Raw genomic sequence first — 27,879 nt, forward strand, 5'->3', positions numbered from 1 at the left:
TGGAAAGAATTGCAGAAAGACAGAGTGGAGAATAGTGAATTGAAAATCATCCGGTGGAGACAGATGGTTGCAATATTGAAGGCCAAGTTCATACCGAGAGAATATGAATTGGAGTTGTTCAAGAAGTTGCAGAATCTGAAACAGAGAAATGTGACTGTGAAGGAACATACTGAGGAATTCTACAAGGTGGTGATTAGATCTGTACATAGAGAGATGGACAAAGAAAAGGTGGCGAGGTATATAAATGGACTTGCTTTTAGCATTCAAGATGAGATGAGTATGTTGAGGGTTTCCACAGTTGAGGAAAGTTAACAGTGTGCTTTGAAAGATGAGGAGAAGATGAAAAGCAGATAATCGAATAGAGGGAAGGAGAAATTCAAAGGACATATGAGTGACAGTATGAAGAAACCTGGTTGAGGAAGATGAATCAAAACCTAAGTGGAGTAAAGAACCGGAGCAAAAAATACAGAGGAAAGGTAGTAGCAATTCCAGTAGAGAATTTCCTGGCAAATGTTACAAGTGTGGAGACACCAGACATAGATTCTACGAATGTAAGTAGGGAATGGCAAGAAGTTGTGTGGCAAATGAGGAACTGCAACGTGAAGGAACCGAATCTGACTGTGCACCAAAGCAAGGAGAATCCCTTATGATCAGAAGAAAGGATACTGGATCTACTCAGAGGAAGAGTCTTTTCCGAACTGTGTATAAATCAGGTGATAAGTGTTGCAAGGCTATTGTAGATAGTGGAATTTGTTGTGACCTTTTACACACATTGCCCCATTGCTACTGGGTACCCTCTGATTTTCCTGCTTTCTAGGGTTTTGTTAGCGTCCTGTGGTTTTGTTAGCGTCCTGTGACCTTTTGCTGCAGTTTCACTAAGTCTTATCCAGTTCAGAGCATTTCAGGCCTGACTATTGAAAGTTAGTTTTTGCAAGTTATGTGATTTCGAAGTGTGAACACCACCAGAGTGCTTAGAGAAGCCAAAGGACGAAGATCGCAATTGATTTGGACGAATTTGGACAACTTTCTATGTTTAGAAAGTTTGCCTTTTTTGCATTTTTCCTATTTTTTAGGAAGTTTCGTTTTTGGCATTATTAGCCCAATCCCCGGTATGGCTATTTTTAGAAAGCTTTTCCTATTTTTTAGGGATGTCTGCTTTTTTTCTTTTTCGGGATGCAAACCTAGGGTTTACACTTGTGCCACTGACCTACTTCGACCGAAACTCGAAAATTCCAAGTTTTGACCTAAAAAAGTTGAATCCCTAGATTTTAGGCTTTTTGCTTTTTCGGGATGCAAACCTAGGGTTTACACTTGTACCACTGACTTGCTTCGACCGGAACTCGAAAATTCCAAGTTTTGACCTAAAAAGCTGAATCCCTAGATTTTAGGCTTTTTGTTTTTTCCGGGATGCAAACCTAGGGTTTACACTCGTACTACTGACCAGCTTTGACCAGAACTTGAAAATTCCAATTTTTGATCTAAAAAGCTAAATCCCTAGATTTTAGGCTTTTTGCTGCTTCAGATGATCCACCTAAGCATGGATTTCAAATTTCAAGTTAATCCAGTTAAATTAGATTAAACTGTGAAATTTTGAAGTTTCTCTGAAAATAATGCTAAGTCTGGCTAACAAAGGTTTTTGAAGTATTTTTGCAGGTTCAAACCCCACCACGATGCAAGAGAGGCCATGAAGGAGCCTTGCCTGAAGTCCGCCATGCCTTAGGAGGCCATGTGGGTTCTCAGTCTAAAGTCCGCCATGCCTTTGGGAGGTCACATGGGTGCCAAGCCAAAAGTCCGCCATGCATTTGGAGGTCATGTGGGAGACACCTTCAAAGTCCGCCCAAGCATGTGGAGAGATAGAAGAGCCAAGTCCGCCAAGGTTAGGAGGGTCAAGGTGAAGGAGCCTCCACCAAAGTCCGCCATAGGTTAGGGAGCCATGTAAGGGACACCACCAAAGTCCGCCCAAGCAAGAGGAGCTAAGGCCAAAGTCCGCCATGCCTAGGGAGAGTCATGAGGAGGGACCTTCAAAGTCCGCCCCATGCCTTAGCCAAAATTTTGCCTTGAAGAGAGCTATGAGGGGAGCCTTCCAAAGTCCGCCCAATGTGGGGAGCCTTCCAAAGTCCGCCCAAGAAAGAAGAGGGATGCCTAAAGTCCGCCCAAGTAATGGAGGAGCACACCTCAAAGTCCGCCAAGGTTAGAGGGGCCATGAAGGAGCTAACACCAAAGTCCGCCCAAGGTGGAGCACTCTCCAAAGTCCGCCCCATGCCTTTGGGAGGTCACATGAGTGCCAAGTCCGAAGTCCGCCAAAGGTAAAGGAGGCCATGAATGTCCTTACTCCAAAGTCTGCCCCACCTAGAGAGGCCATGGAGGAGTCAACACCAAAGTTTGCCAAGGCGAAGGAGGCCATGTGGGAGCAAGGGTCAAAGTCTGCCCCAATGCCTTAGCCAAATTTTCACTTTAATGGAGGCCATGAAGGAGTTCTAGCCAAAGTCCGCCATACCTTGGAGAGGTTGGCAAAGTGCGCCAAAACTTGAAAATGGAAATTCAAAATTCAAAAAAATCCACCTACACATTGAAAAGTCAAACAAAGATGCCAGTGATGTCACTAAATCCACTGGATTTCAAAATTAAATCCAAAATGATGAAATATCTAAATAAATAAAAAATCCTCAAAATAAATCCAAAATGGAAAGTTTTTTTTTGAGAATATTGAGAGAATATTAAAAAACTATTGAGATATTAATTCAAAATGGAAAGTTTTTTTTGAAAGGGAATATTGGAGGATTGATGAATATCTTCAAACTTAAATCAAAATGGAAAGGTTTTTTTAGAATTAGAAGTATGAGTTGGATGATTTTAGGGGTTTTGCTTAACCTTGTCTACAAATACTTCATTATCAAATTCATTATTACCCCAAGAAGTTCAAAATTACTAAGGAGAGCTTAGTAAAGTATGTCAGTTTGAAGATCATCTGGAGAAAATTCTAGATATTGCTGGAAGTGGGATAATATTTTTGGCAGAAGGCTTACAAATTTCTGGAGAAAGGCATCTTTTCTGAATTTTCTGAATATTTTGGAGAAAAGTCTAGCCTTACTCCTATAGACAGAGGTGAAATTAAAATTGTGAATTTTCTGAATATTTTCCAGAATTTAATAAATGATTTTTTCAAAAAATTGTGGAGGAAGAAAATCATTTTTTTGGCTAAGTATGAATTTTTTTTTGAAAGTTTTGACACTTGGTGGTAACCACAACCAGCTTTAAGACTGAGGGTTTTAAGGTGAAAATTCGATTTTTATGGCTAAGTATGAGAATTAAAAGAAAAAATGGAAAATTTTCCAACACTTAGCCATTTCGCAGCCCCGTTACTTTCAAAACTTTGCAAATCATTTTCTAACTTTAAAATTTCCATCGTTTGCCTACAGGCCCTAGACATTATGAAATTCCAGGTAGACAAAGATGCTCCTCCAGAGTCGAGGATGACTTCCAAGTGGAAGAACATCAGCAACACCAACCTTGAACACAACAACCTGAGGGAGTTTAAGAAGCGAATGTTTGGTCTGGACAACCTTGTGCCTAACACCATTGCGCGAAAAATGATGAAGAATGGTATCATGCACGCTGCCGGCTTCCTCCCCACCATGCAGTGCAATGAACTAGTAGTTGAATGTGCCAAACACTACAACCCCATCAGTAAGGATATTGTTGCACCTGATGGAAGAGTGTTGGCGAATGTCAGCGATGAGGCCATCAGAGAGGCCTTCAGGATCCCTGAGTACCACAACGCAGTATATATGACCAAGGACGAAGCTGACAGTCTGTACCACGACCACCTGGAAGAATATGATGCCATAGTTAATCATTCCTGGCTAGACAAGCCGAGGAAAGGCGCCTCCAAACTCCAAAGAAAGAGCCTAGTGCGAGCATACTTCAAGGAGGACATTGGGGACATGATTGTCTTGCTCAATAGAATAATAGGAAATCCTCAGGGAGCTCCATTCGAACCCTGGATGTATTATTTCATTAATGAAATAATCAATGGAGTAAAAATGATAGACTGGGCCCGTATGATCAGCGACAACCTAGACAACCAGCTAAGGAATCTGGAGGCGAATAGGACTTTCTTCATGAGTTCTTACTTGTTCTATTCTTTAGCCAGGACCTACAGGTACAGAGGTCTCACTAGTAGAGGAGAAGTTGGGAACAAGGAGAACCAATTTCCGGTATATGATTGCTATCCCCAGCTCCATATGGAGAAGTTCCATTTCAAAAGGGTGAATGATACCTTCCTGATGCACATTACCCGGACCCTTCAAGGTGGCTTGCACCAGAGGCTCTCTCAAGAGTCTATGGACTTCATCGATCGGTTCGGGTGTTGGTACATCCAATATCCAAAGTTCACTTACCTCCGAATTCAGGGATTCTCTAGGCCCCCATACAAGCTTCCAGCTTACCCTACCAACCGAGTGGTGTTGCTCGAGGTTGTGAGACAATTGGAGGAGTATATAGTGATTCAAAGGGATAAGCAAAAGAAGGCAAGGACATCCTCACTTACAATTGGTAATGGGCTGGAAACATGTCCATCATCACAGACTACAACTACCGCTAAGAAAGAACTGGCCTGGTATCCCTTCTACCAATACAAGGCAAGAAAAGATTTTGATCCATTCCATAGGATAAAGAAGATCGAAGGGACAACGTTTGAGCACAGATTGGATCTAGAAGACTACTGGGCTAATGCAGCTAATAGTTTCGAGATCCGGAAGAGGTTCTGGTCAAGAATTCATTTGAGTATGGTGAGAGAAACAGAAGTATTCAAAGTTGCCGATCAGGTAGAAGAAAGCCTAGAACTTCAGCAGCCGGGTTTTGAGAAGATGAAGAATGAACCCTTAGTCTTGATAGATTGGACAGAGGGAGAAAAATCAGATCTAGCAGACCTCATGAGGTCGGTGGTTGAGTACTCAAGGTGGTGGGCGTCTGAAAAGACAAAACAATTGAAGGCCAAAGGTGTGGTTTTCACTTATGAATTAATGGGAGTAGATGATACTCTGTCCGTCCATCCTTGTACCTCCGTCGGTGATGTTCGGAATCTAGAAAGTGTTGGACCTCGAAAGAGAAAGGAGTTGGGTGGAAGCTCCACAAAGGTCACAGGGAAGAGGGCTGTAGGTGAGAGAAGAGAATCCAGCGAAAGTCACTCCATCCTAAGTGCCGCTTCCATTGCGTTTGATCAGAGTACAATTGGGGAGCAAGAGATGAACGATCTGACAAATAAACCTGATGGACAGATTAAATCGGATGACAGAGAGCTTCTGATGACAAACCGGATAAAGTCTTGTGGCAAAACCAAATTAAAGTTGCAGAAGAAAGACCAGTAAACGGAGACAATGTACAGATCTGAAGCAAAGGAAGAGAAAAAAAGAGAGTCAAAGGTTAGAGAATCCGGTTGAGGCACCGGAAGAGCTAAAGCAGAGGTTGGCAAATAAAGATGTTTGGATCAGAAATGAACATGGGGTCTTTATTCTGAATCCTGTTTAGATGTTCATGAGTTGCCTCTCACTGAACATCTTTTTCTACCTCGGTTGTCTGATGCAAGAGCATCCCCGAACGATGAGCAATCTTGCATCAAACAAAAATATTTCCTTTCAGTTTTGTTCTTGTTTAGTTCTTTTTGCAGTTTTTTTTGTTCTGACTGGTTGGTACCGGTAGTTGCTTGCTTTTCATGGCAGATCTTATTTTCATTTTCTAGGTTGGTTCATGTGCTTAATAACAGATTTTCAGTTCATTTGGGTTATTTTCTGGTTAGTTATCGCTTCCGAATGACTGTTTCTGGGTTCCGGGACAATTATTGTGCTTACCGGTTGGTTTTCCTTCATCACTGGCGCGATTCTTGGCTTGTGGAACCATCTTGGCTCTTGTCTAATGTTCTTTGTCGTGTGGCCGACCTTCCTGATAAACCGCACCTCTTGGTTGTTATTTTCCGAAAAGAGTTTGTTAATTCATAGGGCGGACCTAGTTACCCATTTCATTTTCCTGCATTGGTAAATGTAATCTTATGAGGCCAACCAGGATATGTTCTAGTGGGTATAAATATGATATTATATAATCAATTGTAGGGGCAGAGGAGGAAGAATTAACATTGTGGATTATACCAGTTAACTACCGGATGTTCTTTGATGATTATATGATGATAACCGGATGGTTGTCGGAGGTTCTAAAGCACTATTATGATCTGTTTATGTATCTTGTTATTTTTTTTGCTTCTTTCGTTGTGTTTCTCTTGCTGCATAAGCCGGTTGATTCTCTTTGAGGGTTTTACCGGTTATGGCTGCATCAAGTGGTATCAAAGCTTGTTATGGACTAGCTGGTGGAAGAATTGTTTGCAAACATTGAGGCATTCCTTTGGGTGGAAAAATCGTTGATTGGAGGCAGACTGCGCGTGTGTTCAATAGATCGTCGAGAGAGGCAATTGAAACCGGTAGTCAGATCGCCGAGTTGAAGCAGTTCACGGTAGTGGAAGAGGAGATGTCGCCTAGAAAGACAAAGCCCCGGAAGGTAGAGCAAATGATGGAAGACTTCATGAATGAAGTGAGTAACGAAATCCAAAACATTTTGGCTGGTTTGCGGAGCGACCCCGAATAGGAGGATGAATATGAAGAAGTCAGTGAAGAGCTTGAAGAAGCTCAAGGATCAGAAGATGAAAGAGAGGAAAGATTCCTGAGAGCAGCAACGCAGGCGAGTAAAGTTTATAAAGTTGAAGTTTCCAACTTTTTCGAAACACTGAACCCGGAAAATGATCAATTGGATCGAAGAGTTGAAGGACTACTTTGAGTTTGAGGATGTCAAGGACTCGCAGAGAGTCCCATTGGCATAGACTAAGTTGAAAGGGCATGCTGCCTTATGGTAGAAAGAATTGTAGATAGATAGAGTGGAGAATGGTGAATTGAAAATCATCGGGTGGACACAAATGGTTGCAAGATTGAAGGCCAAGTTCATACCGGGAGACTATGAATTGGAGTTGTTCAAGAAGTTGCAGAATCTGAAACAGAGAAACGTGACTGTGAAGGAACATACTGAGGAATTCTAAAAGGTGGTGATTAGATCTAGACATAGAGAGATGGACAAAGAAAAGGTGGCGAGGTATATAAATGGACTTGCTTTTAGCATTCAAGATGAGATGAGTATGTTGAGGGTTTCCAAGGTTGAGGAAGCTCACCAGTATGCTCTGAAAGCTGAGGAGAAGATGAACAGAAGACAACCGAATAGAGGGAAGGAGAATTTCAAACGACACATGAGTGACAGTATGAAGAAACCGGTTGAGGACGATGAATTAAAACCTAAGTGTAGTAAAGAACCAGAGCAGAAAATACAGAGGAAAGCTAGTAGCAGTACGGATAGAGAATTTCCTAGGAAATCTTACAAGTGTGGAGAAACCGGACATAGATTCTACGAATGTAAGCAAGGAATGGCAAGAAGTTATGTGGCAAATGAGGAACCGGAAGGTGAAGGTACCGGATCTAACTGTGTACTGGAGCAAGGAGAATGCCTTATGTTCAGAAAAAAGTATACCGGATTTACTCAGAGGAAGAGTCTTTTCCAGACTGTGTGTAAATCAGGTTGTAAGTGTTGCAAGGCTATTGTAGATAGTGAAATTACTGACAATTTGGTATTTGAGGAGATAGTTGTGAAAATTTGATTGAAGAGGCTTTAGCATCCTTGTCCTTATGAGGTAAGTTGGTTGCAAGATGATCAAAAGATAGAAGTAAAGGAGCAATGTTTAGTGAATTTCAATATTGGGCCTTTCAGGGATGAAGTTTTGTGTGATGTTGTATCTATGAGTGCTTGTCATGTCTTGTTGGGAAAACCTTGGCAGTTTGATAGAGGAGCTATTTATGACTGTAGAAGAAACCTAGTCACAATTGATAAGGATGGGTAGAAGTTCACACTGATTTCTTTGAAAGAGAAACAAAAAGAGGTGAAGAATCTGAGCCCTGAGAAAAGTTCCAATATGGAGAAACTGGTTGCAGAGGTTATATCAGAAGGTGACTTGAAGAAAGCTCTGATAAGACTAGTTAAAGAGGTTATACTGGAGGGTGACATGAGTTTGCAGAAGGATCTAACAGATAAACCTGATGGACAGATGGAACCAGATGAGAAAGCGCTTCTGATGACAAACTTGATGAAGTCTTGTGGCAGAACCAAATCAGAGTTGCAGAAGAAAGAGAGCAGTAAACAAAGACAATGTATAGATCTGAAACAAAGGAAAAGAAACAAAGAGAGTCAGAGGTTAGAGAATCTGGTTGAGGCACCGGAGGAGCTAAAGCATGTTGATTTTCCTAGGTTTTATTGGATGTATTTTAATGTATATATCTAATTCAATCTAATACTTGCATTCTTGGAATTCTATGTATTCTCAAATTGAATAACATTATACTATATATATTCCTTTGGAGAGGCATGTCCTTGAACGGACATGTCTCTCCTTTAATTATAATAATTTAATCAATATTATAATGTTTCATCAATCAATTATTAATTTAGAATAATATAATAGATTAATATTGAATATTAAATTTTATATGATTAATAATAATATAATAATATAACATAATAATATATTATTATTAATCAACATATATTATATGTATTCTAAATGATCATTCGACTCAAGCTACAAACATTAACACTCCCTCTTAGCTAGGGAGGATGATCAGACAAAATGTGTACTGATCTTCCATGTCAACACTTATGGCCCTAACCATAGATACACAAAACATAATTAACACTCCCTCTTAGCTAGGGAAGATAAAATCAATGCAAATGCATTAAGTCTAGATTAATTATGGAATAGAAAAAAAAATATTATCTCACTATGATATCAGGAAGTATGGTATAAACAAGAATATCAAGGCACATGATATTCACCCTAACTCAAAAATATCATCTCATGATATTGGGAGTATTTGCATCAACCATATGATGCTCATCATAGGGGACCATAGTCTCAAGGTGTGAATTTGCCTCCGTCGGCGATTCTATCCATGATCTCTCATGTGGATTGCCTCAGTCGGCGATTCTATCCACAAGCTCTTACGTGGATTGTCTTAATCGTTTGCTGTCAATGCTAACAGCTGATAGTTATCAATGTGTTATCCTTGACAACCGATAACTATCGGTGTAGACTAACACACCGATAACTATCGGTGACTAACATAACACTACCCGATATGCAACCCGATCTAATGCAATCTGATCTAATGCAATCCGATAATATATATTAATTGGAGTCATCATTATGTTAGATCGATATTCATCTAGATACAAGATTCATTAGATAGATGAACATGAGAAAGATGCATAGCATGATTTACTCAATAGTTTGGTCATATGCAAATATAGAATGACTATCAAGGATGATTCAATTGCTTGATGGTTTTATCATAGTTATTGATATGATAAATGATTGAATGAGAGACTTCATTTATCTCTCATTCAATCATTTATCTTACCGAAGCTATTATACATTAACACTCCCTCTTAGCTAGGTAAGATGAATGTAGACAATATATTCAAGCATCATAATTTAATAGATAGTGATCATTTTAGTCATTCATGAGAATCATACCATCTAATCATTTGGTATGTAGTATCACCTAAACACGTGATCCTGAAGTTCATCACATCAATCTTGCGATTGATAGGATATCACCTAAGCATGTGATATCAGTACTGCCTACATGCAATACTTAAGGATAATCATATGAGAAATCTTAATTTCTCACCTTATCCTAGTTGTGATAAGTGCACTAACATTTTATACAAATGTTATATCACCTAAATACATGATATGAAGTATCACCTAGACACATGATACAAATGTCCATCACGTCAATCTTGTGATGACAGGATATCACCTAAGAACATGATATCAGTATTGCCTAAACATGCAATACTTAAGGATAATCATATGAGAAAGATTTAAATTCTCATCTTATCCAAGTTGTGGTATGTGCATTAACATTTCATATGAATGTTTTACCACAACACAATCATGGCTTCATCCATGATTCACCAGAGATCCACCATGATAACTGGTTTGGACATTATAAGATCGTCACTTTATAATGTCTCCATACAAGTGTTCATTATCTTGAGAGATCGTCACCTCTCAGATATGAACCCAGGGGATAAAATCCAAAAATGTCCTGTCATGACAAAGAAGTTTACACATTAAACATGCAAATACAAGCTGCAAAGAAAATTACCTTTCTATCATACCTAAACCTTTTCTGAAGTGATCAACCTTCACTCTGAAAGTGGTTTTTTTTTGGTCAGAATATCTACAGTTTGATCTCCAAGGGAAAACCCCCCTACTCGAGGGAGAAGCACCCAGCATAAAATGTCTTCTTTATATATCAAATATGTCTAGCAATAATGCAAGATACGGGCCCAATATATGTTGCTTCACTCCTTGAAGCAAATTTCACAAGAGCAAATCTAATTGGCTTTCTTCAGAGGATCGATCTTCTCTAACTAATATATAAACTGCTCTTCACATAAATTGAAAGGATCAGAGAATGAGTTTGCATCTTCTATATATATGAGGGAGGCACCCTTTCACAAGGGGTCGGTCCTTAATGACACCATTTGTCTCTTCACAAGGGTGACCACTACAACATCAACACTCCCTCTTAGCTAGGGAGGAATCCTTGTTAATAATATAGTCATGAAATGACATCCACCATGGCTACTCCTAGAGAGTGGAACACGATTCATCACAGTACTCAACATGATGATATCCATCATGGCTGCTCCCATGTATGAGAATGCATATGAAGTATGAACACAAGTGCCCATCACAGAGTTGCTCAACGTGATGTTTTCATCTCATCATGGCGTTCACCATGACTACTCCCAAAGGGTGGAACAAGGGCCTTCACCTCAAACTTCTCCCTCATAGAGAAGAGTGTATTAACAAGGGCTTGCTCCTCAAACTTATCTCTCACAGAGAAGAATGTATTAAGCATATTTTCATGATGGTGTGGCTCCCTCTGATATCAACCTTCTGACCTCCTTGTCTAAGGTTGCTTCTGATGAAATGTTAGACTCCCTCTGAATCTGATATCAACCATCTGACCTCATTGTCTAAGGTTACTTCTGATGAAATATTAGACTCCCTCTGAATCTGATATCAACCATCTGACCTCCTTGTCTAAGGTTGCTTCTGATGAAATGTCAAACTCCCTCTGAATCTGATATCAACCATCTGACCTCCTTGTCTAAGGTTACTTCTGATGAAATGTTAGACTCCCTCTGAATCTGATATCAACCATCTATTCATTTATAAGCATCAATTTATTTCTCCCTTTAATTCAATTTTATTGTGCTTTCGTCCTAAAGGTATGTCAGAGAGAGATTACAAATAGCTCATAAACTAAATTATCTTGAACAGAAATACCAATGATGGAAGCATACAAGATTTTACTAGCCAATATTATAGCATAAATTACAAACTCAATAATTCATGTGCCTTAATAAAACATGGAATACTTATCTTAAGTTTAAAACATTTCCTTTCATAAGGTGAGCCCATATAAGAAATATCACGCATGAATCATCTCTCATCATAATTCCCTTTGAATGATGTAGAACATTTTCATAATTTTGATCAACACTTTCATTATTATCTGCCACACACAGTCGTTAATAACTTTTGCAATTTACCAAATTTATCCAATCTCTTCGGTGAGATGTTAGAAGATCTAATTACAAACATTTCCTCCAAGTTATAGCCAGATCCAACAGTTAAAACAGAAGTTATGACATTTTTCCCAAAACTAATAACCCTAGGTAGGGTTTCAAGTGACCTGCACCAAAGTCATCATATCTTGCACAAAACTGAATCAAATTTGATGAGATAAACATATTTGAAAACTAGAAACACAGATCTTTCCATCCATATATTATAGTCCTCATTTTGAGGCCAACCAAGGGCCATGCAATGGCATATTTCAGACTGAAAATTCTAAAAAAACTGAATTCTCCAACCCTCTCCAACCTCCAAATTAAACTTCACAGGCCTGAGCTCTGATACCATGTTGATTTTCCCAGGTTTTATTGGATGTATTTTAATGTATATATCTAATTCAATCTGATACTTGCATTCTTGGAATTCTATGTATTCTCAAATTGAATAACATTATACTATATATATTCCTTCGGAGAGGCATGTCCTTGAACTGACATGTCTCTCCTTTAATTATTATAATTTAATCAATATTATAATGTTTCATCAATCAATTATTAATTTAGAATAATATAATAAATTAATATTGAATATAAAATTTTATATGATTAATAATAATATAATAATATAACATAATAATATATTATTATTAATCAACATATATTATATGTATTCTAAATGATCATTCGACTCAAGCTACAAACATTAACAAAGCAGAGGTTGGCAGATAAAGAAAATGTTTGGATCAGAAATGAGCATGGGGTCTTTATTCCAAATCCTTTTTAGATGTTCATGAGTTGCCTCTCATGGAACATCTTTTTGTAACTCAGTTGTCTGATACAAAAGCATTTCTGGTTGATGAGCAATCTTGCATCAACCAAAAATATTTCCTTTCAGTTTTGTTCTTGTCTAGTTCTTTGTGCAGTTTTTTGTGTTCTTATCAGTCGGTACCGGTAGTTGCCTGTTTTTCGTAGCAAATCTTATTTTCGGTTTCCAGGCTAGTTGATGTGCTTAATTCCAGATTTTCAGTTCATTTGGGTTCTTTTCCGGTCATTTATTGCTTCCGGATGACTATTTCTAGGTTTCGGGACAGTTCTTGTGCTTACCGGTTGGCTTTCTTTCATCACCGGCACGATTCTTGGCGTGTGGATCCATCTTGGGTCATGTCCGTTGTTCTTTGGCGTGTCGCCGACCTTCCTGCTGAACCACACCTCTAGGTTGTTATTTTCCGGAAAGATTTCGTTAATTCTTAGGGCCGACCTAGTTACACATTTCATTTTCCTGCATTAGTAAATGTAATTTTATGAGGCTGGCCCGGATATGTTCCGGTGGGTATAAATATGATATTATGTAATCAATTGTACGGGTAGAGGAGGTAGCATTGAGATTGAGGATTGAAATCAGCATTTTGTGTTCCGGTTGATTCTTAGAGTCTCGGTTGGATTGTATCTGGCTAATAGCCTGCATGTAACAGATTAACTACCGGATGTTCTTTGATGATTATATGATGATAACCGGATGGTTGTCGGAAGTTCTAAAGCAATATTATGATCTGTTTAGGTAATCTTGTTATGTTTTCTTGCTTCTTTCGTTGTGTTACTCTTGCTGCATAAGTCGCTTGATTCTCTTTGAGGGTTTTACCGGTTATGGCTGCATCAAGTGGTATCAGAGCTGGTTATAAACTGGTTGGTGCAAGAATTGTCTGCGAACATTGAGGCATTCCTTTGGGTGGACAGATCGCCGATTGGAGGTAGGTTGTGTGTGTGTTAAATAGATCGCCGAGGGGAGGCAATAGAAACCCATAGTCAGATCGCCGAGTTGAGGCAGTTCATAGGAGTGGAAGAGGAGATGCCACCTAGAAGGACAAACCCACGAAGCATAGAGCAGATGATGGAACACTTCAAGAATGAAGTGAGGAACAAAATCCGAAACGCTTTTGCTGGTTTGCGGAGAAACCCCGAATCGGAGGATGAATATGAAGAAACCAGTGAAGAACTTGAAAAAGCTAAAGTACCAAAAGATGAAAGAGAGGAAAGATTACTGAGAGCAGCGGCGCAAGCGAGTCAAGTTCATAAAGTTTAAGTTTCCAACTTTTCCGGAACATTGAACCCCGAGGATGATCGATTGGATCGGAGAGTTGGAGGAATACCTTGAGTTTAAGGATGTCAAGGACCCGCAGAGAGTCCGACTAGCACAGACTAAGTTAAAAGGGCATGTTGCCTTATGGTGGAAACAATTGCAGAAAGACAAAGTGGACGATGGTGAATTGAAAATCATCCGATGGAGCAAGATGGTTGCAAGATTGAAGGCCAAGTTCATAACGGGAGACTATGAATTGGAGTTGTTCAAGAAGTTGCAGAACTTGAAACAGAGAAACGTTATTGTGAAGGAACATACTGAGGAATTCTACAAGGTAGTGATTAGATCTGGACATAGAGAGATGGACAGAGAAAAGGTGGCGAGGTATATAAATGGACTTGCTTTTAGCATTCGAGATGAGATGAGTATGTTGAGGATTTCCACAGTTGAGGAAGCTTACCAGTATGCTTTGAAAGTTGAGGAGAAGATAAAAAGCAGACGACCGAATAGAGGGAAGGAGAAATTCAAAGGATAGATGAGTCACAGTATGAAGAAACCGGTTGAGGAAGATGAATCAAAACCTAAGTGGAGTAAAGAACCGGAGCAGAAAATACAAAGGAAAGGTAGTAGCAATACCAGTAGAGAATTTCCAGGCAAAAGTTACAAGTGTGGAGAAACCAAACATAGATTCTACGAATGTAAGCAGGGAATGGCAAGAAGTTGTGTGGCAAATGAGGAACCAAAAGGTGAAGGTACCGGATCTGACTTTAAACTAGAGCAAGGAGAATCCCTTATGTTCAGAAGAAAGGATACCGGATCTACCCAAACGAAGAGTCCTTTCCGGACTGTGTGTAAATCAGCTGGTAAGTGTTGCAAGGTTATTGTAGATACTGGAATTACTGATAATTTGGTATCTGAGGAGATGGTTGTGAAGCTTGGATTGAAGAGGCTTGAGCATCCTTGCCTGTTGGTGTTGGAAATAAGCCACACCCGGACAGATGATGGACTGGTCCAAGAGGGGCCAGTAGCTCAGTGGTAGAGCACTCTAGTAGCGTATGGAAGGTCCTAGGTTCGAGTCCTAGCTGGTGCATGTCTCAACATGGTATCACAGACGGGTCCAGGCTAGGAGCCCCAAGCACACGAGAGGTGTGGCTTAACGGGGGGTGTTGGTGTTGGAAATAAGCCACACTCGGATCGACAATGGACTAGTCCAAGAGGGGTTAGTAGATCAGTGGTAGAGCACTCCAACAGTGTATAGAAGGTCCTAGGTTCGAGTCCTAGCTGGTCCATGTCTCACCATTGTCCTTATGAGGTAAGTTGGTTTCAGGATGATCAAAAGATATAAGTAAAGGAGCAGTGTTTATTGAATTTCAATATTGGGCCTTTCAAGGATGAGGTTTTGTGTGATGTTGTATCTATGAATGCTTGTCATGTCTTGTTGGTAAAACCTTGGTAGTTTGATACAGGATCTATTTATGACTGTAGAAGAAACCTAGTCACTATTGAGCAGAATGGGCAGAAGTTCACATTCATTTCTTTGAAGGAGAAAGAGAAGGTGGTGAAGAGTCTGACTCCTGAGAAAAGTTGCAATACTGAGAAACCGGTTGCAGAGGTTATACCGAAAGGTAACTTGAAGAAAGATCTGATAGAACCAGATAAAGAGGTTATAGCGGAGGGTGACATGAGTTTGCAGAAGGATCTGACAGATAAACCTGATGGACAGATGGAACCGGATGAAAGAGAGCTTCTGATGACAAACCGGATAAAGTCTTGTGGTAGAACCAAATTAGAGTTGCAGAAGAAAGAGAGCATTAAACAGAGACAATGTATGAATCTGAAGCAAAGGAAGAGAAACAAAGAGAGTCAAAGGTTAGAGAAGCCGGTTGAGGCATCCGAGGAGCTAAAGAAGAGGTTGGAAGATAAAGAAGATGTTTGGATCAGCAATGAGCATGGGGTCTTTATTCCGAATCCTTTTTAGATGTTCATGAGTTGCCTCTCATGGAACATCTTTTTCTACCTCGATCGTTTGATGCAGGAGCATCCCCGGTCAATGAGCAATCTTGCATCAACCAAAAATATTTCCTTTCAGTTAGGTTCTTGTCTAGTTCTTTGTGCAGTTTTTTGTGTTCTTACCGATTGGTACTGATAGTTGCTTGCTTTTCGTGGCATATCTTATTTTCGGTTTCAAAGCTAGTTCATGTGCTTATTTCCAAATTTTCAATTCATTTGGGTTCTTTTCCAGTCAGTTATCGCTTCCGGATGACTGTTTATGGGTTCCGGGACAGTTCTTGTGCTTACCGGTTGGTTTTCCTTCATCACCGGCACGATTCTTGGCCTATGGAACCATCTTGGGTCTTGTCCGATGTTCTTCGGAGTGTGGCCGACCTTCCTGCTGAACCACACCTCTTGGTTGTTATTTACCGGAAAGATTTCGTTAATTCTTAGGGCAGACCTAGTTACCCATTTCATTTTCCTGCATTGGTAAATGTAATCTTATGAGGCCGACCAGGATATGTTCTGGTGGGTATAAATATGATATAATGTAGTCAATTGTAGGGGCAGAGGAGGTAGAATTGAGATTGAGGATTGAAATTCGCATTTTGTGATCCGGTTGATTCTTAGCATCTCGGTTGGATTGTATCTGACTGATAGCCTGCATGTAACCAGTTAACTACTGGATGTTCTTTGATGATTATATGATGATACCCGGATGGTTGTCGGAAGTTCTAAAGCAATATTATGATTTGTTTATGTAATCTTGTTATGTTTTCTTGCTTCTTTTATTGTGTTACTCTTCCTACATAAGTCGGTTGATTCTCTTTGAGGGTTTTACCGGTTATGCCTACATCAAGTGGTATCAGAGTTGGTTATGGACTGGCTGGTGGAAGAATTGTTTGCGAACATTGAGGCATTCCTTTGGGTGGACGGATCGCCGATTGGAGGCAGGTTTCGCGTGTGTTCAATAGATTGCCAAGGGGAGGCAATTGAAATCGGTGGTCAGATCGCCGAGTTGAAGCAATTCACCGAAGTGGAAGAGGAGATGCCACCTAGAAGAACAAACCCCCGGAGGGTAGAGAAGATGATGGAAGACTTCAAGAATGAAGTGAGGAATGAAATCTGAAACGCTTTGGCTTATTTGCAGAGAAACCCCGAATCGAAGGATTAATATGAAGAAGCTCGTGAAGAGCTTGAAGAAGCTAAAGGACTAGAAGATGAAACAGAGGAAAGATTCCTGAGAGCAGCGACGCAAGCGAGTAAAGTTCATCAAGTTGAAGATTCCAACTTTTCTGGAACACTGAACCTGGAGGATGATCGATTGAATTGGAGAGTTGGACTACTTTAAGTTTGAGGATGTCAAGGATTTGCAGAGAGTCCCATTGGCACAGACTAAGTTGAAAGGGCATGTTGCCTTATGGTAGAAAGAATTGTAGAAAGACAGAGTGGAGAATGGTGAATTGAAAATAATCCAATGGAGACAAATGGTTGCAAGATAAAAGGCCAGGTTCATACCGGGAGACTATGAATTGGAGTTGTTCAAGAAGTTGCAGAACCTAAAACAGTGAAACGTGACTGTGAAGGAATATATTGAGTAATTCTACAAGGTGGTGATTAGATCTGGACATAGAGAGATGGACAAAGAAAAGGTGGCGAGGTATATAAATGGACTTGCTTTTAGCATTCAAGATGAGATGAGTATGTTGAGGGTTTCCACAGTTGAGGAAGCTCACCAGTATGCTCTAAAAGCTAAGGCGAAGATGAAAAGAAGACAACTGAATAGAGGGAAGGAGAAATTCAAACGACAGATGAGTGACAGTATGAAGAAACCGGTTGAGGAAGATGAATTAAAACCTAAGTGTACTAAAGAACCAGAGCAGAAAATATAGAGGAAAGCTAGTAGCAGTACCCATAGAGAATTTCCTGGCAAATCTTACAAGTGTGGAGAAACCGGACATAGATTCTACGAATGTAAGCAAGGAATGGCAAGAAGTTGTGTGGCAAATGAGGAACCGGAAGGTGAAGGTACCGGATCTGACTGTGCACTGGAGCAAGGAGAATGCCTTATGTTCAGAAGAAAGTATACCGGATTTACTCAAAGGAAGAGTCTTTTCTAGACTGTGTGTAAATCAGGTGGTAAGTGTTGCAAGGCTATTGTAGATAGTGAAATTACTGACAATTTGGTATCTAAGGAGATAGTTGTGAAAATTTGATTGAAGAGGCTTTAGCATCCTTGTCCTTATGAGGTAAGTTGGTTGCAAGATGATCAAAAGATAGAAGTAAAGGAGCAGTGGTTGGTGAATTTCAATATTGGGCCTTTCAGGGATGAGGTTTTGTGTGATGTTGTATCTACGAATGCTTGTCATGTCTTGTTGGGAAAACCTTGGCAGTTTGATAGAGGAGCTATTTATGACTGTAGAACAAACCTAGTCACTATTGAGAAGGATGGACAGAAGTTCACATTGATTTCTTTGAAGGAGAAAGAGAAGGAGGTGAAGAGTTTGAGTCCTGAGAAAAGTTGCAATATTGAGAAATCGGTTGCAGTGGTTATACCGAAAGGTGACTTGAAGAAAGATCTGATAGAGCCAGTTAAAGAGGTTATAGCGGAGGGTGACATGAGTTTGCAGAAGGATCTGACAGATAAACCTGATGGACAGATGGAATAGGATGGTAGAGAGCTTTTGATGACAAACCGAATAAAGTCTTGTGGCAGAACCAAATCAGAGTTGCAAAAGAAAGAGAGCAGTAAACGGAGAAATGTACAGATCTGAAGCAAAAGAAGAAAAACAAAGAGAGTCAGAGGTTACAGAATTCGATTAAGGCATCAGAGGAGCTAAAGAAGAGGTTGGCAGATAAAGAAGATGTTTGGATCAAAAATGAGCATGGGGTCTTTATTCCGAATCCTTTTTACATGTTCATGAGTTGCCTCTCATGGAACATCTTTTTGTACCTCAGTTGTCTGATGCAGGAGCATCCCCAATCGATGAGCAATCTTGCATCAACCATATTTATTTCCTTTCAATTTTGTTCATATCTATTTCTTTGTGCAGTTTTATGTGTTCTTACCAGTTGGTACCGGTAGTTGTTTGCTTTTCGTGGCAGATCTTATTTTTGGTTTCCAGGCTGGTTCATGTGCTTAATTCCAAATTTTCAGTTTATTTGGGTTCTTTTCCGGTCAGTTGTCGCTTCCGGATGACTGTTTCTGGGCTCTGGGACAATTCTTGTGCTTACCGGTTGGTTTTCCTTCATCACCGTCGTGATTCTTGGCGTGTGGATCCATCTTGGGTCTTGTCCGATGTTCTTTGCCGTGTGTTCGACCTTCCTACTGAACTGCACCTCTTGGTTGTTATTTTCCGAAAAGATTTCGTTAATTCTTAGGGCCAACCTAGTTATAGGTTTCATTTTCCTACATTGGTAAATGTAATCTTATGAGCCCGACCCGGATATGTTCCAGTGGGTATAAATATGATATTATGTAATCAATTGTAGGAGTAGAGGAGGTAGAATTGACATTAAGGATTGAGATTCGCATTTTGTGATCCGGTTGATTCTTAGAGTCCCGATTGCATTGTATCTAGCTGATAGCCTGCATGTAACCGGTTAACTACCAGATGGTTTTTGATGATTATATGATGATAACGGAATGGTTGCCAAAAGTTCTAAAGCAATATTATGATCTGTTTATGTAATCTTGTTATGTCTTTTTGTTGCTTTTGTTGTGTTACTCTTGTTGTTACCCATTTTTATTCTCCAGCTCAGTAAAGTGGAGCTGATCAAGTTTTATAGTTTTAGGTGGACATGTCTGTTTGTGTTTTTGTCAAGAGATGCTAGAATGCCATAAAAGAACTTCAAATAAATGCAAGTGTTCACAACAAAGAACTATACAACATTGCATAATTGAGAAGGATTTTCTTTATTCATACATGTCAAATGAAATGCTCCCACACAAGACGTGGGGATTGACTACCATGATGCATTAAACAAAGAAATGATGCATATAAGAATGAAATATAAACAAAGACAAGGGATTCGTCATTGCGTCGTAATGACTAACCCCTGCAACTTCAGCTGCAGCTTCTTTGTAGAGGTCCCCTACTGCTCCAAATGTCTGCAAAGAGATAGAGGAAAATTGTGTTAGAGATTGAGATCCCATATCCTTGCATATACATCATCATTACATACACAATTTACTCCTATGATGCATTATACCAGTCCAATCATTTTTACATATTAGAAACAACAAGAAACAAATCTGAAACTCTTAGTTTTGTCTAACAACTTGTTCAATGTGCAGATACAGGTGAGGTTTCATACTGATTACTTCATTCAATGTAATTATTACAGCATGTGGGGTAAAATAGGTTCCCACAAGGGTTGAGCTCAGCATGTTGTGATATTAAGGGCAGATTATTAGAACAAAGATGCAACAATCTTTACCCGTGTCCTACGGTAGTCACAATAAAGGAGTACCTATCGTTCATGGCAATAAGTTGATAGGAACATGCAGATCCTAAATGTCAGTACTAGCATACTGTAAAAAACGAGGGGCACTCATTCACGAAGACCATCATACATGAGAGATAAGGAAGATTGCATAATTGTCATAATAATCGTAGTTAAGAGGGAAAGCATGTCTTTTGGAATGCCAGTCCAAGAGAATACCCAAGGTGTTTAACACAACAAGTCGGTCTACTGTTGTGTAAACTGTGATGTGATGCTCATGACTAGTAACCAATAAAGTCAGCCATAGTCCTATCCAAGGATCAAAATACATGCTTACAGTCAATACCTTAGAGCAGTGATCAAAGGTATAGATGAGAAGTCAAGAAAGTAGTTTATTCAATGAATCACAGTGGTCAAACAGTGATAAGAAACTCAAAGGTCAAAACAGTAGCAAATATGGCAGCCAAAGTATCAATGGTTAATGAAGATCATGTTCCAAAAATGAGAATACACAGTGATAGATCCTCAGAGAAGCACTTTACCTTCAGAGACAAAAGATGCAGTCATAATACATATAGAGCACCCAAAGGGGGTTTGAAGATGATCAAAGGCATTCATGGGCATCAATAAATGATATCACTGTTATATGATCAACGCAGTCTGAGAACAAGATGCAGTTATTATTTAATGAACAGTCATACCACATTTGTATGATTGTTTTAAGAAGACTGCAAATATATAGTCATAATGCACATTTGAAGAATAACTATAAAAAGAGGACTGTCACAATTCAGTAGCCATAAAGACTATGTAAATGCAAGAGCAAATGGAAATACAATTATCATCAAAGGAGCACAGTACTCAGTATATGTGCTTAATAGCAGATTCCAAGCAACATGGATAAAGATTCTAATGGTGTGCAGCCATACGTTCTAATGGATACAATCATGAACCAAGGCACATTGGCATTCACCAAGCATTTATCAAATAGAACAGTGAAAAGCACCATAATGCAGTCCTAAGATCAGTCCATATACCAATGTCAAAGGCACCCATAGAATAATAATAGTCTCTCTAGGAAGGTTTGCAAGACATGAGTCAACATCTCAATGCAAGATATACTCAGAAATAGTCACCAATTTGCAGTCTAAATATACAGTGAGCAGTCATTCTCAAGATTGCAACCTTTAACACAGAACGGTCATGGACAGTAAATGCAACAATAAGAGCCTTGAATGTAAGTTTCCAAAATACAGTCCCCAAGAACATTATGAAGTCATGAATGACAGGGTGCAGTACCTTAATGAAGAATATAACGGTGTTCAATGTAGTCACAAGGGAATATGAAGCACTTGTGAAGAGCATTCAGTGAGCAGTTCATGGAGGTTAAGCCTCATAACTGAAAACAAAGAATAGATACCATTACAGTAACTAAGAGAAAAGCATGTATCTGTCTTTTAAACAATAATGCAGTCATCTTGCAATGATTGACAAGGTTTTCAGTATGCACATAACAGCGAACCATAATTTTTCTAGAACAGCTACAAGTAGTGAGGCAATCACATACCATCAAAGCACAGCCGTACACCCAGCAAGGATATAGCTTCAGAGCAGCAAACATATCAAAGATTATCATGCATTCACAACAATGAGCGACTAAGAGTGAAAGACAGTCACAATGTCACAATGAACACACACAATACCCAAAACAGTGACTTGTGACGATAACAGTCTATTAGTCAATCATTGATAAGACATGAGAATAGCCATAAAGAGATCATGTAATGCTTCAGAGTAGCCTTCTTGACTGTTGCGGTCACATGAGTGGATGACAAAGTACACAGAAGGGTCTCTTTTGCAGGCATGAAGATAGTGAAGATACCTTCAAGAGAAGCATCAAACATAAAGGAGGCCTTACAAACTATCACAAAGAGGACAAGAGATCAGTTTCAGTCATACACCAAACAAGAAAGTGAAGGGTATTTTTAAACAAAAACAAGCACATCCTCCAGTTCAAGTTCAACACACAGAAATAAAATCGAATTTCTTCATAAATTACCCACATTTTTTTCTTTATCAAAAAATCTTTGAAGCTGATAACGCAAACGCAGGGTTTGATAAACGAAATCATGCCATGAAGAAAAGATGAAAACCTCAAATTATCAGTCCTACTTCATTGCATCAAAATGGAATTCAAGTTGAACATAGAAAATACAGAGAGCAACTTTTTTTTTTTACGTTTTTTCAGTCAAATAATGCTAGAAATCGAATTGTTTGGTATGGAGGAAATATGCACCTGTGGTGGCCAGAATAAACCTTCCAGAGGCTTCCAATCATGCCCAGCTACCTATGTCGGCACCCAGCACTCAGAATCAACAAAATATGCCCTTCAATTTCTACCTTTTTTTCCAGAAAAGCCTTCAAACCCTCATGGGCGTCGCCCAACAGCGGTAGAGCAGACAAAAGATATCGATTACAAAGAGAAATGAGACTTTTTAGGGTTTCTTTTCCCTAAAATATCATCGAATTGCATAGGCATTTTTTTGCCTTTGTTCTATTATTTTTTCCCTCTCTAATTCCCCCCGTGAAAGCTTTGAGGGGTGGTTGATGTATTTTTTTGAATCTTTAATTTTGTTAGTAAATAATATTTATTAAGTACTTTATTAATTTATCACTTGATAATTATTATTAAAGAAAGATATTTAATAAAGTGATAAATTAATAAAGTACTTAACAAATATTATTTATTAACAAAATTAAAAAATGTGGAATATAAAATGTAATGGATCTAAATAATTAAAATATTTATTAAACTGACTTTTTAAATTATCGCTTTATTAAATATTTTTCTTATTTATTAAATGTCTTAAGTACAATTAATTAAATAAGATTATTTATTAAAGTGATTTATAATTTTGTCACTTTACTAAATAATTTTCTTCTTTTTATTTATTCTTTGGGCTTAAATGTGTAAATGAAATGAGAAAGGTATTTACTAAAGTGATGATTTAAAAATCCCTTATTAGATGTTTGTTTTACTTACATTTATAAGAAAGTTGTTGATTTTAACACTTTCAGATTAATCTAAACTCAGTTTGTTTTACTTACATTTATAGGAAATCAGACTTTAATTATTAACTAAATTGATATGTGAACAAATAAGAACAAGGAAGGGAACAAAACAAGAACAAGACACGGTTACCCTAGGAAAACCTCCTAGGAGGAAAAACCCAGCCTGAAAAGATCCTCAGATCTGATTATGAATTATATTCATATGAAGGTTACAACACTTATCTCATGTACTTATATTCATATGAAGGTTACAACACTTATATTCATTTAGGACTGATAATGTCTTCCACAAGACTGCACTTTCACAAGCATCAAGTAGTCACATCTGCACCTTTAACCCTTCCAACAGCAATCAGGTTCAAACCCTAAGTCTGTAATATGTGAAGTTTGCTCTTTGATGGACTGCAACTTCAGTTTGCTCTCCTCCAACCTCAGTTCGCTTTTCACATGAATGAATTTCACACTTTCACTAGTAGATGTAGTTCACTGATGTAACAGAAGTATTTCGCTGTAATGGCAAATATAGCATTCCTCCTTTAACTTGCATTTAGCAGAACCATATATTTCACATAGGATAAGATGAAAGATGAATGTATGTTATTGAGGTGAGAAGTGTCTTTATTTATATGATGCATTGACTTTGTATGTCGGCTTGTGTTCATGTCGGCTTATCCTTCTAATTTATATTCTTTTCCCTTTAATCCAAAATGCACTCTATATAGGGTTGGCCCTATTTTAATTTGGCACGTTAACTTTCATGTGGCATGGAGTAGCGTGGGGTTTTTATGATAAGCCGAGAGGTATAGGGCCCAGCCCTATATGTTGGAGAAGGGGCTGGCCCGTTAGGCGGATTCCAATGTTGCCCAAGGCAATTGGAATCCACCATCCCTAATTACAATCAACACTCCCTCTTAATTAGGGAGAAGGATAATCTTACAACCTTGGGCAACATTGGAATCCGCCATCCCTAATTACAATCAACACTCCCTCTTAATTAGGGAGAAGGATAATCTTACAACCAGGTTACAAGATTAGGGACCAGCCCTAAGTAATACATACAATGTTTAAACTGTAATCCGAACTTAGCTGCCAACTTCAAATACTCCTGAGAGAGTATCACAACAAGTATCCCATAGTATCCATCTTGTACTGCCTGTGGAGGATGACTTCAAACTTTAACATGCACACTTGCAAGTCATGAATACATCCATGCACATCATGGAGTCTTTCTATGCCATCGATCACGCATATCCATCATTCATTGTCTTTACCTCAGTCTTCAAAGAAGAATGTAACATCATAATCTTCCATCTTGCACCCAACCATGGAGTGGAGATACATAATCATTGCTCTCCATAAGCATAAAATGAAAACATAGTCCTCCATCTTGCACACAAGCATAGAATGGAATCTAATAAACATAATCCTCCATCTTGCACACAAGCAAGAAATGGAATAGACATAATCAGAATATTGTAGTCTTCCATCTTGCACACAAGCATAGAATTGAACTACATAACATAGTCTTCCAAATCGCACACAAGCATAGACTGGATCCACCTTACATTGCCCGCAGAGGGTGGAGAGGATCTTTTCTACCATCTAACATTGCCCGCAGAGGGTGGAGAGGATCTTTTCTACCATCTAACATTGCCCGCAGAGGATGGTTAACAATTACACTTCTCCCTGAGAAGATTACAATACCATCTTACATTGCCCGCAGAGGATGGTTAACAATTATACTTCTCCCTGAGAAGCTTACAATACCATCTTACATTGCCCGCAGAGGATGGTTAACAATTACACTTCTCCCTGAGAAGATTATACTACCACCTTACATTGCCCGCAGAGGGTGGTTGATACAACAAAATGTATCACAGAGGTTGAGACTCTCTCTCAACCAAGACAGTGTTCTCCACAGCTCCAAGTCTATCTCAAGCTTCAAGAGACTTGGTGAGAACATCTGCAACACAGGATTGTCCTGCCATAAAACACCGAATTGTCAGGTATCACTATACAACCCTGATAATAAATCAAAATAGCATAACAAGAATTTTGAGAAATCGCACTGCTTTTCTTGATGCAACACTTGCAACAATGTATTTAGCTACAGTAATTCTTAATGCAACTGAGGACTGTCCCTGTAGGTCCAAGAGATCGCAGCGGGTGAATGCTTGAAGTGTTTTCCTTGTCCGTAACACTTCTTGACCAATCTGAACCTAAGCAGCTTCAGCCCATAATCAACTGTGCCTCGCAAGTGTAATGGTTACCCCAAAATCCACTTCTAAATGAAATCACAGCTATTAAGTAATTCCGTCAAACAATTTGCTTGCAGTCCCTAATTTCTCTGTTTTTGTGTTACAACCCTTATGACTCCGGATTGGTTTGTTGTATTGTTTTTTTGTGCTCTTTTAACAAGGATCTATGCATGTAACATGGACATGAAAATGAAAGCATAAACACACAACTGAAATAACCAGCACACTGTATTTATAATGATTTTTAGATTAAGTGCAATATTGGCAATGAAACAACTCACTAAATACTCCAGCAATAGAATGGCATGAATATTGTTTACTTCAAAGAGTGATGGCCTGGGCCATAGCATTAGGCTGCTGCTAACAAGATGCTACAGTACGCAGCTGCTACAATGACGCTGTTGCTACAGTACGCAGCTACTATAGTGACGCTGCTACAGTACGCGGTTGCTACAGTGACGCTGCTGCTACAGTACACGGTTGCTACAGTTCACTGCTGCTACAGTAATATTTTATCTTCAGTCAGTCCAATGTCTTCACATATCATCCCCTCAAAGTGGCATAAGCATCAGACAAATGGTGAAGAAGTTATGAGCAAGACATCCAATCTGCCTGTAGCTAGAAACGCACCCAAACTGCCTGATAATGAAGCTGGTAGCAATGGATTCCAAAGGCCAAACCCCAGGGGAATGACGTCTAGAATGTCACAAGAGAGGATAGACGTCCTCTGATGCCAAGAACGGATCTGCAACTCATGCATCAATTTCTTCTCATATTCAACATATCTAATGAAGCCACAAACGCTTTCTTTTATTCTTTTTCCAAGGGTCAACTCAACTCTCATGGGCAATGTGGGATAAAAGATGAGTAATATAAAACATATATTAAAATATTCACTTATGTCTCCCTTGGGTACAAATCCCCATAAAATAAATATTAGAGTAACACTTTAATATTTTACAATTAAATTAAATGTTACATTAATAAAACTTCAGGCATTAAAATGTATTAGCAATCGGACTCTGAATAATGCGAGTGATAGCTCGTCGAAAAGCTCTCACCGAGGAGTATCAAATCCAAACACCAAAACTGGCCTCCACTATGTCCTGCTGACTTACTAAAAATAGTAAGTATGCCTGAAACTAAGTAAATCAACTTTGTTTTGGCCCAAACTGGAAATGACTAGGCCAAAACACTCTTGGATCCCCTTAAACCCTTCGTTAGCCCTCGGGACCATGTAGAACAAGGCTAACGCACACACACTTGGTCAACTACTAAAGTGGGGACATTACACAAGTATCTTAGGATGTGCTTGGCTGTAACACGATGAACATGTTTGGGCAAGCTCATGAACTGGCTGAGAGCATTCACTGCAAAGCATATGTCTGGTCTAAAGTTAACTAGATACATCAGTGATCCAATCAACTGCATGTACTCTGATGGATCTGCAAAATCAGAATTAGCTGCAAAAACACTTAACTTCTTTAAGTTAGATTCCATAGGAGTAGACATAGGTTTACAAACCATCATTCTAAATCTTTTCAAAATATCAATAGTATACTTTCCTTAACTTAGAAAAATTTCGTTAGACCTTTGCCATACTTCTAGACCTAGGAAATAATGTATTAAACCTAAGTCCTTCATTTCAATTTTGAAGCTAGTTTTTTCATACATCTAATGATTAGTTCATCTTTACCGATAAGAAATAGATCATCCACATATCGGACTATACTTAGCATTTCATTATTGGATGACTTAGAGTAGATGTTAGAGTCAGCATCATTTTACAAAATCCTAAACTTAAAAAGTATTTATCAATTCTTTCATACCAAGCACAGGAGGCCTGTTTGAGGCCATACAGAGCTTTCTTCAATCTGCACAGCTAAGTCTCATAACCCTTTAAGATATACCAAAATAGCTGGAACTCCCTCTCAGCTGCAGCTGTGTCCAATCACAGCTTCCAAAGCACTTGAACTTCCTTCGAGTGTATGCCCATCCCAATAATTTCCCTTGAAGAATTAGTATGCCCTGTTGCAAAAGCATTCCAAGCCATTGAAAGATCCAATCAATTTCCTGTACTCCAGGATAGGAGATCATACACTTAAGCATCAAGTCAGTTCAACTATAATGAAATTAAAAATGCTTGACCCAAGAAAAGAATTATATGCTAATACTCATAATAAAAAGTAATCAACCAACATAAGTTAGAGTATACCAAACTCAAACAGAGGCGTTCCCCCTTAACTTCTGCACAATCAATCTTTTATGTTAATCTCAAGGATCCTATCCATCTAT

At 38.9% G+C, this 27,879-nt stretch overlaps 1 long non-coding RNA gene across 2 annotated transcripts in view; it reads right to left on the reverse strand.

The window, feature by feature from the left end:
• Positions 1–27,604, reverse strand: part of LOC131042428 (uncharacterized) — an 81,756-nt gene extending 54,152 nt beyond the window's left edge. The window contains exons 1-2 of one of the 2 annotated variants that reach the window (XR_009105253.2): positions 27,414–27,604; positions 19,866–19,919 (exon numbers count right to left, since the gene is read on the reverse strand). This is a non-coding gene — a long non-coding RNA (uncharacterized LOC131042428). Of the gene's footprint in view, positions 1–19,865; positions 19,920–21,553; positions 21,645–27,413 lie in introns of those variants that run through there. The other variant, XR_009105254.1, reaches the window with a different exon arrangement.
• Between the last annotated feature and the right edge of the window lie 275 nt (positions 27,605–27,879).

Source organism: Cryptomeria japonica, chromosome 1, assembly GCF_030272615.1.
Source record: "Cryptomeria japonica chromosome 1, Sugi_1.0, whole genome shotgun sequence".
NCBI classification, from domain to species: Eukaryota; Viridiplantae; Streptophyta; class Pinopsida; order Cupressales; family Cupressaceae; genus Cryptomeria; species Cryptomeria japonica.